Source organism: Puma concolor, chromosome B3 (genome assembly GCF_028749965.1).
Source record: "Puma concolor isolate L17-30 chromosome B3, mPumCon1.1.hap2, whole genome shotgun sequence".
NCBI lineage: Eukaryota > Metazoa > Chordata > Mammalia > Carnivora > Felidae > Puma > Puma concolor.
Genome location: NC_141672.1, coordinates 76,205,460 through 76,220,686, shown reverse-complemented (window position 1 = coordinate 76,220,686; position 15,227 = coordinate 76,205,460). Strand labels below are relative to the sequence as shown.

The following is a 15,227-nucleotide window of genomic DNA, read 5'->3' as shown; positions in this document are numbered from 1 at the left end:
CTTGTATGGTGCTATTTCCAGGTTTGCAATTTGGATGGTGTCTATCTTGTTGGTATAGATGGAGGCATCTTCATCACCTGAGTGAGACTATAAGGTTTATGTCTGATTCAGTCTCTTGTGAATTTGGATGTCCCTCATGTATGTATGCTGATTCCTCTTGGTTTCAGCTACTGATGACATCCCTCTGTTGTATATCTTTTCTGGTTTGATCTCCAGGATTTTTGTCTTAGGATTTGAGCCTCAAGTATTTACTGTGGCTGGAGATATGAATCCTGTAAAGTTAGGGGTGGTAATGGCAGAGCGCGAGGTCATCCAGGTTGAAAGAAAATCAGTTAACTGAGTTCTCTCTGTACCCCCACACTTCTCCATTTAATACTAATTTCTGAAACACAAATTAAATGACCTTTATACAGTAGATTTTCTCCATACACTAGATGCTGCCCCTATGTATAGCTGGATACGGTCAAACTATCCATTGCCTTGTGTCTTTACCATTGTCATTGATTGCACTGCTTCTTTGTATCTTTTCCTTCAAGTCCAGTGACTTAGTTGATTTACTTAGCTTTTGGGTAGATATTCCTATTGTTGGAAGTCCTAGCCTGAGACTTAAGGAAAATGAGACTGTTTTTCTAATTTCCTGATTCTAGTTCCAAGGCCTGAATTATTTCAGTCAAGAATCCTTTAAAGCTCCTGGATTCTTAGCCCTTAAGAAAACTTTTAAATTCAATTTAACTTTTTTAACTAACTTTTTAGTTCAATTTAAAGTTCAGATTTAAAGATGGTGGATGGGAATTTTTCTCAGAGAATTTTAAAGTTTAAAAGAATGTCTGGGGCGCCTGGGTGGCTCAGTCGGTTGGGCGGCCGACTTCAGCTCAGGTCATGATCTCACGGTCAGTGAGTTCAAGCCCCGCGTCGGGCTCTGTGCTGACAGCTCAGAGCCTGGAGCCTGTTTCAGATTCTGTGTCTCCCTCTCTCTGACCCTCCCCCATTCATGCTCTGTCTCTTTCTGTTTCAAAAATAAATAAACGTTAAAAATTTTAAATAAATAAATAAATAAATAAATAAATAAATGTTAGGAAATATTACAGTTATCCTTTGTCATAACATAGATGTAATCACTTTGTAAATCTATACTAGAAAACATTCCTGAGACTGATGAGTTGAGAAGATTTTGGTTTGGGTACCATGTTTTTAAATTTACTTTTTAGGTAGAGAAATCACAGTAAGTATAAAAATTTGCAGGCTCACTCCTCTGTAAGAAGTCTTCAGCTTACATTTTGGTTGTGCTGTTTTGAGCTAGTTACCTGATCACAGCAAATAGGTAAAGCTTAAGACAAAGATAATACACATTCCTCCTTTTAAAAAAAATCTTTAAAGACAATTATAAATAATTAACTCAACATGAATTGTGGACTTAAACACAAAAAGTAAAACTATAAACCTTTTAAAAGAAAACATAGGAGAAAATCTTCATGACCTGGAGCTAAATTTGACACTAAAGTTCTTAGATTTGACACTAAAAGCATTGCACAAGCGCATGCACGCGCGTGCACGTGTGCACACACACACACACACACACTGGATTACTTCAAAATTAAAAACTTGCCCTCTGCAAAAGACCCTGTTAAGAAAATGAAAAGATAAGCTTATCTTTCAAATAAGCACATGAAAAGATGTTCAATGTGATTATTCATCAGACAAATGCAAATTAAAACCACAATGAAGGGCACCTAGGTGGTTCAGTCAGTTGAGCGTCTGACTCTTGATCTTGGCTCAGGTCATGATCTTACAGTTTGTGAGATCAAGCCTCATGCTGTGCTCTGCACTGACTGTGTGGAGCCTGCTTGGGATTCTCCCACTCCCTTCCTCTCTACCATTCCCCTCTCTTAAAATAAATAAATAAGCAATAAACAAATAAAACCACAATGAAATATCATTACACACCTATCACAATGGCTAAAATAAAAATTAGTGATAATACCAAATGCTGACAAACCTGTGGGGAAACAGGATCATTTACAAATCACAAGTGGGGATGTAAAATGGTAAAGCACTCTGGAAAATAGTTTGGTAGTTTCTTAAAAACTAGATGTGCCTTACCATATGATCCAGCAATTGCATACTTGGGCACTTATCCTAGAGAAATGAAAGTTTATATTCACACAAAAACCTGTATGTGAATATTCATAGCAGCTGTATTCCTAACAGACAAAGTCTGGAAAGAACCCAAATGTGCTTCAATGAGTGACTGATTAAGCAAACTGTGGCACATCCATACCATGGAATACTACTCAGAAATAAAAAAGAACCAACAGATTATATATATATCCAATAATTTGGAGAGATTTTATGCTTTTGTACTCATGTGGAATGAAAAAAAAATCTCAATATGCTCTGACTATACAATTCTATTTACACAGCATTATTGAAATAAAATAGTAGATATGAAGAACAGATTAGTGATTGTCAGAGCTTAATGATGTCATGCTACAAAGGGGTAGCATGAGGAAGCTTTGGTTTTGCATCTTGATTGTGACAGAGGATCTATACATATAATACACATGAATTCATGTCTCTGTACATATATAAAATTGCACAGTACACACACACACACACACACACACACACACACACACACACACAAGTACAAACAATACCGTGGAAATCTAAGTAGGCTCTGTGGATTGTACCAATGTTAGTTTCCTGATTTAGGTATCATTGGAGTAGACTGGGTAAAGAGTATGTGTGACCTCCCTATATGTTTTTTTGAAGCTTCCATGAATCTATAATCATTTCAAATTAAAAGTATTTTTAAAATTGAACTCATCAAAGTTAAAATTCTCATCAAACTCACAACTGAGTTGTCTCCTTTGGCTCTGTTACACATTACCAATTCAACTCCTCCATTCTCGTAGTTCCTTTCCTGCACAGAGCTCCTGCACTAATCTTGCAGTTACCTTTCTCACCTTCTTTCTGAGATACACACACTCAGTGACAGAGAAAAACTGCCTGTGAAATATGATTTATAGCAGTCAGAGTTTGCTAAGTGTGGCTAGAATAAATCATATCAGTAAATAATAAATAGTATACAAGTTAGCACAATGATTTTTAGATCACTGAGAAATTACCTAATTCGCAAAGAAAAAGCCAAAAAGCAATGAACGTTGTACTGTTAGTACTACAAATTCTGGGTAGCTTATATTTTCTGGTCACTATGTAAGAGAATGGATGGAGTAACAACATCAAAGCTGTGCATCTGAGAGTTGATGCTTTTCTTTCTGGGTTGTAGCTAACAGAGAGCAAAGCATGCTGTTTGGACAAGTCTGAGGACAACTCACACAAATGGTGGTAACTCACCAAGGTAAACACATCTTCAATGACAAAATCCAATGGCGTGTCATAGAATCAAACAAATTAGGCAATACTAGTTTTGCCATAGATACCTTAGTCTAGTGTTAGTAATTTCAATATCAGTATTGAAATATTATTAGCTACTCTCTAAATTCAATAGCTCTTATTTTTGTAGTAATATGAGACTGTCTATAATATGTTACTTTGAAACTTTTACATATTTATTTGTGAAATTTGAAACAAGACATGCTATTTCTAAAATTCAAGTGAAGACAAATATGCAGAAAATCAGAAACAATTTGGAAACAGAAGAATAATGGGATTGTGGTGACGTCAAAGCTGTATCACACATCAAATAATGTTACAAAGCTGGAATAATTAAAAATAGTACTAGCAAATGTAGAACAAGGGAGACTATGGAGGAGAAGAGAGAAGACAGAATAGAAGCAAATTCTGAATGGGAAATTACTATACCACAAAGGTAATTTGTATCAAGTAGAAGACAATGGATCAGCAGATAATGTTGGGGCAATTGACCAGCCATTTGAAAAAAAACCTGACCCTTAACCTTACTCCCTAGATCAAAGTAATCCCAAGAGGTAGCCTGAAAATATTAAAATTTAAACATAATAGAAAATTTCAGGACTTTGAAAAAACAATTTTGGCATGAATCAAGACTTTCTAAGCGTGACTCAAATTTCAAATTTCAGGCAAAATGATAAGTAAGCAGTAAATAAGAGCACATCAAAGCAAACATTTCTCCATGGGAAAAACACCATTAAAAAGCCAAATGCAAATGCCAAAATGGAATAAAAAGATTCAAAAACAGGGAAAATGTAACTTTAAAATATAGAGCTTTTTAAAATCAGTAAGTAGATTAACTTGCCAAAAGAAAATTGCACCAATAATAGCTAATATTAATCAACTATTTGCTATGTTCTAGCTGTTAGGGTCAGGCGTAAGGTAGGGTAAAGATAGGAGTCAGAGGCTAAAAAATTTTAGCAGTCAAAGGCTGTATTTGGGAACTAAGGTCTCAGGCGAGGTTCTGTGACTCAGGGAGAGAGAGAGAGAGGAGTCAGGGAAGTCGCCCCCAGGTGTGGTGGGGTGGGGTTTTTAAGTTCCGGGTTTAGGTCCGGGTGGGCCTTTTTTTGTGTCAGGTCGTGCTGTTGCTCGGCGCTTTTCATTGGGTTGACCTAGCAAGATGGCCGTCCCCTCTACTGTGGTTCCAAGGACATCCTAACATTCTAACCTCTTATTGGTGATAATGGGCGATGGATCTGATCTGGCTGCTTCCTGCGGGTGTAAGGGCGACTTCATGGTATGTGGGGTCTGAGGTTGGAATGTGGGAATATGGCTGGACCACCTGGGAAACTTCATGAATTCATTTTTGTACAAAACGGAGAAAACAAGGTAAGAGCATAAGTATTATACAGATAGCAACTAGTGGGGTGACTATGGTGAGGAGCCAAGTTAGGAGGGGTGATTGCCACCAGGAGGTTAGGGGGTCTGAGGATCCTGGGCGGGTGGATAGAGTTTTTTGGATTTCCTTTAGGTGTTCTATATTGGTTTCCACTAAGGCCTGATTCATTGAGGTAGTAGCAACATTCCTCCCTCAGGAACAGGCATGTTCCCCCTTTTTCTGCTGTCAGGAGATCTAGGGCTCGTCGGTTTCGTAGAGTGACCTGTGCTAGGGAGTTGATCTGCCTTTGTAAGGCGGATAGGGAGGTGGCTGAGGCTTCTAATTTATTGAGGATGTCTCGGCTCAACGGGGGACGGGGCAGGAGGGGATGACTAGGAAGGAGTGGGAGAAGTGGAAGCCATCCAGGCAGCAGGTGAGTACCGGTGTGCATGGGGGAACGGAGGGGGTGCCATTTATGCCCATGACCGAAACGGAGGACGGCGTGGTGGGGCCGGAATAGCTCGGCAGGACGGAATAGGTAGCCCCCGTGTCCAACAGAAAGGAGGTGGACTTATCTGCTACCTGGAGTTTTACCCTGGGCTCAGCATGGGTCACCGGAGTTACTGAGTCTGGGCCTCGTCACTTGTCATCCTCCATCTCCAGCAGTTGGAAGGCAGAGTCCAATCGGGGTGAAGCCTCGCCACGTGGGGGCGTTGCGAATCTGTCGTCCCCTGGGTGAGGACAATCGGATTTCCAATGGCCCATTTGCCGGCACAATGGGCATGGACTAGTAGGCTTTTTGGGATGGGGACACTGAGGAGACCAATGGCCTTCTTGGCCACATTTAAAGCATGGCCCCGGAGGGGGCCGTGGTCCGGAGGGCTTTATTGTGGCTGGCCTCAGGGTCAGCCTCTTGGTCATCCAAGACCAAGGCTTGGGTCTGTAATTGTACCTTTTGTTGGAGACCGGCCTGTCGCCATTGTTCTTGAGCTTCCTCTCGGCCATTAAAAACTTTAAAAGCCATCTTTACCAGGTCGGCCATAGGGGTTTGAGGACCATCTTCGGCCTTTTTTAGTTTTTTTTGAATATCAGGGGCTGATTGGGAAATAAAATAGGTGGCCAATACTGTGGCCCCGGCGGGGGGTGGTAGGGTCTAGTCTGGTATACTGGGTAAGTGCCTCTGTGAGCCGGCTGAGGAAGGCTGCAGGGTTTTCATCGGGGTCCTGCATATTTCTTGAAGTTTGTTAAAATTTACTGATTTGTTTGAGGTTGCCCTCATGCCTGCTAGTAGGCACTGGATCATCTGGTCCCAGTGCCGGTGACCATTGCCTGCATGTTGGTAGTTCCAGTTGGGGTTGGCCGCTGGGACAGCATCAGCCCCTACAGGCATAGTGGGGTCGGTCATGTGGGTTTGGTCTGCATGTTCCCTGGCTGCGGCCTGGATTCGCTCCCTCTCCTCAGGGGTGAGGGTAGAGGTGAGGATTACATGGATGTCATGCCATGTGAGACTGTAGGCTTGGGCAAGGTATTGGAATTCCTTAGTGTATTGGGTGGGGTCAGCAGAGAATGACCCTAGCTGCTTTTCAATGGCAGATAAGTCTTGGAGGGAGAAGGGGACGTGAACGCGAACTAGGCCTTCAGGTCCTGCCACCTAGGAGAAGGTAAGATGGCCGCTGGGGTCTGTTTGCTGGGAGGGGCCTGAGCACGAGTTCGGGATGATATGGGAGGCGAGGGCGGGACAGCTGGGGGTTGGGAGTACGGAGGGGGTTGAGGGCCGGTGGGCGGCGTGGCTAGATCCTCTAAGGGGTTGGAGATCGGGGAAGTTGGTGAGGTGGGGTTGTTGGGGGGTTGTGGGCGGGCAAGGAGCACGCATGCAGAGGGGCAGGAGGACCATAGGTTGGGGCGAGACCTGAGATCCCAAAAGGCCATGACATAGGGTATTTCTCCCCATTTTCCCAGCTGATAGCAGAAATTGTCCAGATCAGTTAAGATTTGGTATTGTAAAGACCCCTCCGGAGGCCATTGAGGATCATTATCTAATTTGTACCGAGGCCAGACTACAGTGCAAAGGCGGATGAGTCAGTTACCACGAAGTTCGCCTTGTAAGCCCAGGAGCCAGAAGTTTTTTAACAGACATTGGGCGGGGGGATAAGAGACCGAGGAGGTTTAGACTCGTTACTCGCCATTGGCATGGCAGGGCGAGGCGTCCCTCGCGCTGCAATAAGGGCCTATTGGCGTGCGGGCCTTGAGGCGTGCGGAGGAATGGAGACTGACTTGCCAGACGTCTCTCGTGGGTGTCAGCCGTGGTTGGAGGAGGGAAGGAGGGGTCTCTCCTACTTACCGGCTCCTGTAGGCGCTTGAGAGTAGGGTGGTTGGCCTCTGGCTTGGCAAGGAGGGAGCTCAGCCAAGGGAGGCGAGCTACTACCTCCCCCCGGGGTTTCAGCACCAAATGTTAGGGTCAGGCGTAAGGCAGGGTAAAGATAGGAGTCAGAGGCTAAAAAATTTTAGCAGTCGAAGGCTTTATTTGGGAACTAAGGTCTCGGGCGAGGTTCCGTGACTCAGAGAGAGAGAGAGAGGAGTCAGGGAAGTCACCCCCAGGTGTGGTGGGGTGGGGCTTTTAAGCTGCAGCGGTTCCGGGTTTAGGTCCAGGTGGGCCTTTTTCGCATCAGGTCGTGCTGTCACTCGGTGATTGGTTGACCTCCAATTCGTTCTGGCAGCTACTAGGGGCTTTTCATTGGGTTGCCCTGGCAAGATGGCCGTCCCCTCTACTGTGGTTCCAAGGACATCCTAACACTAGCCATTATTTGATTTTATATGTTTATAACTGTATAAACATATATGTAATCTATTTATATAAATGCATATGATACAGCAATTCTAGAAGGTATGACTATTGTTTCTCCATTTTTCAGTTGAGAAAACTAAGTAACAGAGTCAGTAAGAAACGTGTTCAAAATCTCACAGCAAATAAAGCATACACCTGGAGTTTGATTCCTGTTGTTCTGAGTTCAGAAGGAACAAATTTTGAATAGAGTTTTCAAAGTCAGACATGCAAACAGATTTTAAAATTATTTTGAAAATCCCAGTTTCACTAATAATAGAGCAATTAAAGATGGTACTCTGAATTAGCATTTTTCACTTATTAAATTAAGAAAGATAAAACAATTTAGTTATATAAGGTGCTGGCAAGGGAATGGAGAAACAGATGCTGATACATTGTAACTATGTAAATTACTACTGCTTATTTAAAGGCGTCTTGGCAATACTTACTAAATGAAAGATGCATGGATTTTTTTTTCGTAGCTTTATAACTTTCAATAATTTTTATTGATATACTGGATCATGCTGGCAAACCTCTTTGAGGAAATTCATTTCAGCAAAATCTGTGACAGTAAAAGACTGGAAATCATCTAAACTTGCAAAAATACAAAACTGCTTAAGTAAAATATGATTTGTCTGTGCAAGGGTATGCTACGTAGCCATTTTGCATGGGAGAAAATGCTGGAAGCCGAGCTATCCAACCAGCCTGATGGCAGGGCCCAGGCGGTGGACGGATCGGGACTGCAGGGCGGCCCACGGACAGTGAAGCTTCTTGTACTCCTGCTTTTATGTAATTTGGCCTTAATAAAAGTACCTGGGGAGTTGTCTGTTGGGGAATTGCCCTCGACAGGCCCCCTGGGAAAAGAACCATTGGGGAAAGAAATAAGGTTCCACAAGGAAATTGTGCGGCCCTACATTTAGCCTTTGCCACCCCCTATGAAGACTCCTCTACCTAAAGGAAGGATAGCGTCATATGTTTCCCAGCCAAGGAAGGAACAAATGGATTTGAAAGCCCCACTCTGGTAACTAAGGAGTGTATCTATGGGCACAGGTCACTCCAACCCCTAGGCCCACTTGGCCCCCAGGAGGCATTCCAGATGATGATTGAATCTAGTCAGTTAAGTTACAGAATGGTTCATTAGTTCCTAGGTGCATTGTCTCTCTGAGAATGTATAAGGTATGGGTTTCTAAGGCCCTCTTGGCCCCCTCCTGGAACCTCAGACAGAGGCGAACACTTTTGTTCTTCAAACCATGAATGGTTCAGGGAAACAACTAAGAGGTCATGTCCCTGCAACTGTTCCACTTGAGGTGTTGAGAGATAAATGACCTTTCATGAAAACAGCAAAGCAGATGCTTTATAGATTGTAGATAAACATAGATACATAATGAAAACAATGAGAGAAGTTAATCAATAAGCAAAGGGCAAGAGGGAACATTACAAGAAAACAATCATGTTATTCCTTAATGGGTGATTACACAAAGGAACAATTTTAGAATTAGGCAATGCCAGAAAACATAGATGACACACACTATAAGGAAATTGCTAGCAAATATAATGCCATGTTTGCCACAATAAAGCGGGCAGTCCAACACACTCCTGTTGTCTGTGTCCATTTTTATTTTTGTTTTAGTTTATTTTCACTTTTTCGCCCACGCTGTTCATCCTTCGGGAACCCCTGGACCTGTTGGAGCTGGACTCCGGCAGGAAAATAAACAAAGCAGGGCATGGAGTGTATACGTTTTTCTAAAAATAGTGAATGCATGTGTATCATAGGAATACCCACCTGTATGGATGAACTGTGGTACTGAAAGATAAGTGAGGAAGGAAGACTTACTTTTACTCTATGTTATTTGCTTATATAAAATGTGCTGTACATAAATAATAGTTACTCTCTCCCAACACACACGCAGTGACTTTCTGATCCCTTTGAGGTCTAGAACTGGAGAGGTCTTTTTTCCCCATGTTACGCTTTTCCTTCCCACCCTCCAAAGATCTATCATGTTTGTGACCGTGAATTTTGGTCACACCTGGTCCCTGTAGCTAGGCATAAAATTATTTGAAGACGTGGATTTCTTATATTCCCTGTTTCCATTCAGTGGGGTTTCCAGATGAAGCTACACCCTATTTGATCTCCCTCTTTTCGAGCTCTAGTCCTTTTAAAGTGTCACCTGCTGAGTTTCTTGTGTATGTTAAAGAGAAACACAATCTGTTACATGTAGGACCAACTCTTTTATAACCTCTGGTACCAGTTTAGCTTTAAAGGCCATTCAAGAAACAATGAAACAATTAAAAGTGTAAACAAGAGGAGCGTCTTGAGTGGTTCAGTTAGTCAAGCCACTGGATTCTTGGTTTCAGCTCAGGTCACGTTCTCACAGTTCCTGAGTTCAAGCCCTGAGTTGGGCTCCGTGTTGACAGCCTGGAGCCTGCTCGGGATTCTCTCTCAGCCTCTCTCTCTGTCCCTCCCTAACTCTTGTGTGCCCACGCACACGCTCTCTCTCTCACTTTCAAAATAAATAAAAATAAACATTAAAAAATCTTTTAAAAGTGTAAATAAGAGATGGCTTTTCTGACTATAACTTTGAACCTCATAGACACTATGCCCGTTGAATATAATCTTTCCGTCAATCTTTTCTTTGTAGGGCAGTATGAGGCGGGTACTGTGAGATTCTGTCTGTGACCAGGAGGCGGCGGTGGTTCCATTCTTCTCATTTCCTGAATTCTTGAAACTTCAAAAGCATGAAACTGAGTTTTGATTGGCTAAGCCACCAACAGAAAGGCTCTCTCCTGCATCAGAGAACAAGAGCCAAGACCCAGAGACAGCACCTCAGAGAAGGTTTGGAATCGTTACGGATTGTACCAAGACTCAGATAGATGTCAGGATGGGGAACGTGCTGGAGTGTGCATTCATAGTTTTGTGGCTTCAGCTTGGCTGTAACGTGGAGGGCAAGAGGCGAGAACCACAGGGACACGTTTATCCAAAGCCGGGGGGAAGCGATAGGGGTTCAGTCTCAGCTCACACAGGTGTCTTGTCGGAATTTTTCAAAACTACTGTACCAAAGGCGTTGCATCGCTTCTGATTTTGTTTTCCTGAACAGGGTTGTGTGGAGAAGACCGGGTGAAGCAGAGCCCTCAGACCTTGAGACTTCGGGAGGGAGACAGTGTCAGCCTCAACTGCAGTTACACGGTCAGCTTGTTTACAGGGCTCCAGTGGCTTAGGCAGAATCCTGGGAAAGGCCCTGAACTCCTCTTCCTCCTGTATTCAGTTAGTGAGGAAAAGCAGAAAGAAAGATTAAAAGCCACAGTATTAAAGCAGGGAAGTTCTCTGCACATCACAGCCTCTAAACCTGAAGATTCAGCCACTTACCTCTGTGCTGTGGAGACACCGTGCTCCCAGGCACCTGCAGCCTGAACCAGAAACCTGCAGTTGAGCTCTGGACATCAACAACATCTCTGTTGGTTTTCTTCCTCGAAGAAGTACCTACTTAGAACTCACAGCCTTTCCAAGTGGTCCTATGGAGAACAAAATCTCTTGATGTAGCCAGATGGCACAGATGACTGTTAATTCTGTCCTGGTATCCTGGACAGTCCCCTTTGTGTGTTCCTGGGTCTGTCTGCTCTTTATAACAGCCTGAAGCTTCCCTCACATGGATACAGAAGGGACAGCTGTGATATGGCTGGCCTTGGTTTCCAGTCTTGGGTCACTTGAAAAGAACCTGCCCAGGAATACACACTCTTCCCCCAAATTAAAAAAAAAAAAAGTTTTATATTCTCTTATAATAATTTGGTCAATATTAGCGAATCTTTTCCTTTTAGTTTCTTTAAGTTTATTTATTGAGAGATAGAGACAGAGTGAGAGAGGGAAAGTGCATGTGTATGAGCAGGGGAGGGGCAGAGAGAGGGAGAGAGAATCCCAAACAGGCTCCTCAATGGCAGCACTGGGCCCCACGCGGAGCTCAAACTCCAGGACCCTGAGATCATGAGCCAAAATCAAAAGTCAGGCATTCAACTGACTGAACCACCCAGGCGCCCCATATCTTTCCCATTTTAATATAGTTTTCTTGAAGGCCACATCTCCACCAGCCACATTTCTACATTTCTCTTCTTAATAACCAACTTAATGGAAAGAATTGTTCGTACTGACTACGTCCATTTCCTCAATTCCAATTCTTCACCTCCACTTGAATCTGGCCTCTATTAGCATCACTCCAAGAGAAACTCTTGCTTTCATGTCCATGGCTTTGGTGTTGATAAAACCAGTGGTTGGTTTCCAGTCCTCATCTTGTCTGAAATTCTCAGCAGTCTCTCTTCCCTTATTTTATTTTATTTATTTTTTTTTAAATTTTTTTTTTCAACGTTTATTTATTTTTGGGACAGAGAGAGACAGAGCATGAACGGGGGAGGGGCAGAGAGAGAGGGAGACACAGAATCGGAAACAGGCTCCAGGCTCTGAGCCATCAGCCCAGAGCCCGACGCGGGGCTCGAACTCACGGACCGAGAGATCGTGACCTGGCTGAAGTCGGACGCTTAACCGACTGCGCCACCCAGGCGCCCCTCTCTTCCCTTATTTTAAAAATAAGTGTTATTTTTTTAAACAAAATCGTACTTCATATATTTACGAAATCAAAAGCACTCCTCCACATACTTCAGTCCTGCCTCCTTGATGGACCTTTTTTTGTTTTTTGTTTTTTTTTTTGTTTGTTTGTTTGTTTTTTTTTTTCTTTTTTTTTTTTTTTTTTAAATTTTTTTTTTTCAACATTTATTTATTTTTGGGACAGAGAGAGAGACAGAGCATGAATGGGGGAGGGGCAGAGAGAGAGGGAGACACAGAATCGGAAACAGGCTCCAGGCTCTGAGCCATCAGCCCAGAGCCTGACTCGGGGCTCGAACTCACGGACCGTGAGATCGTGACCTGGCTGAAGTCGGACGCTTAACCGACTGCGCCACCCAGGCGCCCCCTTGATGGACCTTTTAATTCTCAAGGGCTGGTACTGACATTTACTTCAATATTTTTAAATGCTGTTACTTTGTTCTCTCTCTCTCTCTCTCTCTCTCTCTCTCTCTGTAATTGAGGTGTAACACATATAATAAAGTGCACAAAACTCCAACCTATAGCTCAAGGGGACTTTACACTTGTTTATATCTATGTAATACCATCCAGATCTACATATCAAACATTGCTGTTACTCCAGAAGATTTTCACCTGCCCTTTGCAAATTCAACAGCCCTTCTTCCTACTCTCTGCCCTGGGTAACCACTATTCTGATTTCTGTCATCTATTCCTGAACTTCACGTGACTCGAATCATACAGCATCATGCAGTATATGTTCTCAAATCTGGTTTCCTTCACTCAACATAATGTTTTTGCAATTCATTGATGTTGCCCTGCGTGCCCAGTTGTTTGTTCTTTCTTATTGATGGGTAGCTTCTTTGTATGAATATACAACAATGTATTTATCCATTCTCCTTGAAATAGACATTCGGGTTGTTTGGACTGTTTATACTTTGGTGCCATTATGAAAAAGTCTGCTAGAAATATCATTTATTTTTTTAATTTTTAAGTTTTCTTTGTTTTAGAGAGAGAAATAGAGTGAGTGGGGGAGAGGGCAGAAGGAGAATCTTAAGCAGGCTCCATGCTCAGCCTGCAGCCCGATGTGGGACTCGATCCCATGACCCTGGGATTGTGACCTGAGCCAAAATCAATACTCGGATGCTCAACCAACTGAGCCACCCAGGCACCCCTAGAAATACTCATTTAAGTGTCTTTTGGTGGACATATGAACTTATTATTTTTGTGTAATTCCACTGGAATGGACTTACTGGGTCATAGAGTAGGCATATAATTAGCTTTAGTGTTGGCAAACATTTTTCCAAAGGATTGAAGCAACTTAAAATCTTATGGGTGAAGTATGAAGTATGACAGTTCTAGGTTCTCCATATTCTCACCAAGAAGTGGTATGAGTTTTCTTTCTATGTTTAATTTAAGTCATTCTGGTGATATTTAGTGATATCTCATAAAAATGTGGTTTTAATTTGCTTTTCCTGAAGAATGATGCTAAGCACTTTTTATATGCTCATTGGCCATCTGGATGTTCTTTTCTGTCCAGTATCTATTCAAGTCTTCTGCTCATTTGTATGTTTATTATCCATGTACATGCATTTTTTATATAGTCTGGCTATGAGCTCCTGTCAAAATTACATACCTTGGATTCTCTCCTAATTCACTGCTTGATTATTCACTTTCATAATGATGTCCTTTAATGTACAGAAGTTCCTAATTTCAATAAAGTCCAGCTAATCATTTTTTCCTATATTGGTTAGTATTTTTTTGTGTGTGCCCTGTTGAAAAATTTTTGCCTATTTCAAGGCATGGCCATTTTTTTAAGTTTATTTATTTATTTTGAGAGACAGAGAGAGAGAGAGAGAGAGAGAGGGAGAGAGAGAAGGACTGGGGGAGGGGTAGAGACAAAGGGAGACAGAGGATCTGAGGTGGGTTCTGTGCTGACACCAGAGAGCCTGATGTGGGGCTCAAACTCACGAACTGTGAGATCATGATCCTAGCTGAAGTCAGAGGCTTAATCGACTGAGCCACCCAGGTGCCCCTGGACATGTTTTTTTCATTTAGGTACCTATTCCAACTCAAATCAATATTTGTAATAATATGCAATAGGTGTCAAGGTTCCTATTGCTTCATAACCATTAAGTGAAAAGATCATCCTTTCTCTTAATAGAACTGCAGTCACATTTTTGTCACATATCAGGTGACCATACATGTTTAGGTCTATTCCTGCACTGTCTATCATCATTCCACCTATATGATAATGTGTTTATTAGTGTAGTTTTATGGGAAGATTTGAAGCTCGTTGAAGCTCGTTGAAGATGACACAACGTCATCTTTGTTCTTTGTTCTTCTCCACATTATTTTATCTATTCTGGGTCCTTTGCAATTCCATACAAACTTTAGAATCAATTCCTATATTCTAACTCCTTTTCAATTTCCACAAAATTTCTGTTGCAATTTTGGTTGGTATTGCATTAAATTCTATGAGATCAATTTGGGGAGAATTGATATCTTAGCCATATTGAGTTTCATGTCATAAATATAGACTATCTATTTTGGTCAACTTCAATTTCTCTAAGCAATGGTTTTAATTTTTAATGCCGTGATCTTGCACTTCCTATGTCAGATTTACACTCAGGTATAAGAGATTCCATGCAATTTAAAAAATTTTATCTTCCAATTGTTGCTAATGTATAGAAATACAGCTGGTTTTTATGCATTGACCTTAGATTCACTGAACTTGCTAAATGAAGTAGTTAATTCTAATCATTTCTGAATTTGTTTGGATTTTCTACATCCATAATCATGCTGCCTCCAAGAAGAAAGTTTTCTTTCTTTCTTCCTTCCTTTCTTTCTTTCTTCTTTCTTTCTTTCTTTCTTTCTTTCCAGTCTTTATTATTTACTTTCCTTGCCTTATTTGCCAGCCTTAGGGGCAGGGCTGGCTTCCTGGGAATACTTAGATCTGTTTATTATTACTGGTAGGCAAAGATTTAAAAATGCAAGGGACATAAACAGAATGAGTGGAGTTTGGGGGCCTGCCTTTTAAGTTAGACCAATGATGGGGTGCCTAGGTGGCCCAGTCGCTTGAGTGATTGACT

General features: G+C 42.1%; 2 long non-coding RNA genes across 2 annotated transcripts; one reads left to right on the top strand and one right to left on the bottom strand.

Annotated features, from left to right (window-relative positions):
• Window positions 1-4,504: 4,504 nt before the first annotated feature.
• LOC147580102 (uncharacterized) lies at window positions 4,505-7,554 on the bottom strand. The gene is made up of 3 exons (XR_015252514.1): window positions 7,092-7,554; window positions 5,333-5,481; window positions 4,505-4,644 (listed from the first exon to the last, which is right to left on the bottom strand). It is a non-coding gene; the product is annotated as an uncharacterized LOC147580102 (long non-coding RNA).
• Window positions 4,536-11,882, top strand: LOC147580101 (uncharacterized). The gene is made up of 3 exons (XR_015252513.1): window positions 4,536-4,808; window positions 10,211-10,404; window positions 10,667-11,882. It is a non-coding gene; the product is annotated as an uncharacterized LOC147580101 (long non-coding RNA).
• The last annotated feature ends 3,345 nt before the right edge of the window (window positions 11,883-15,227 follow it).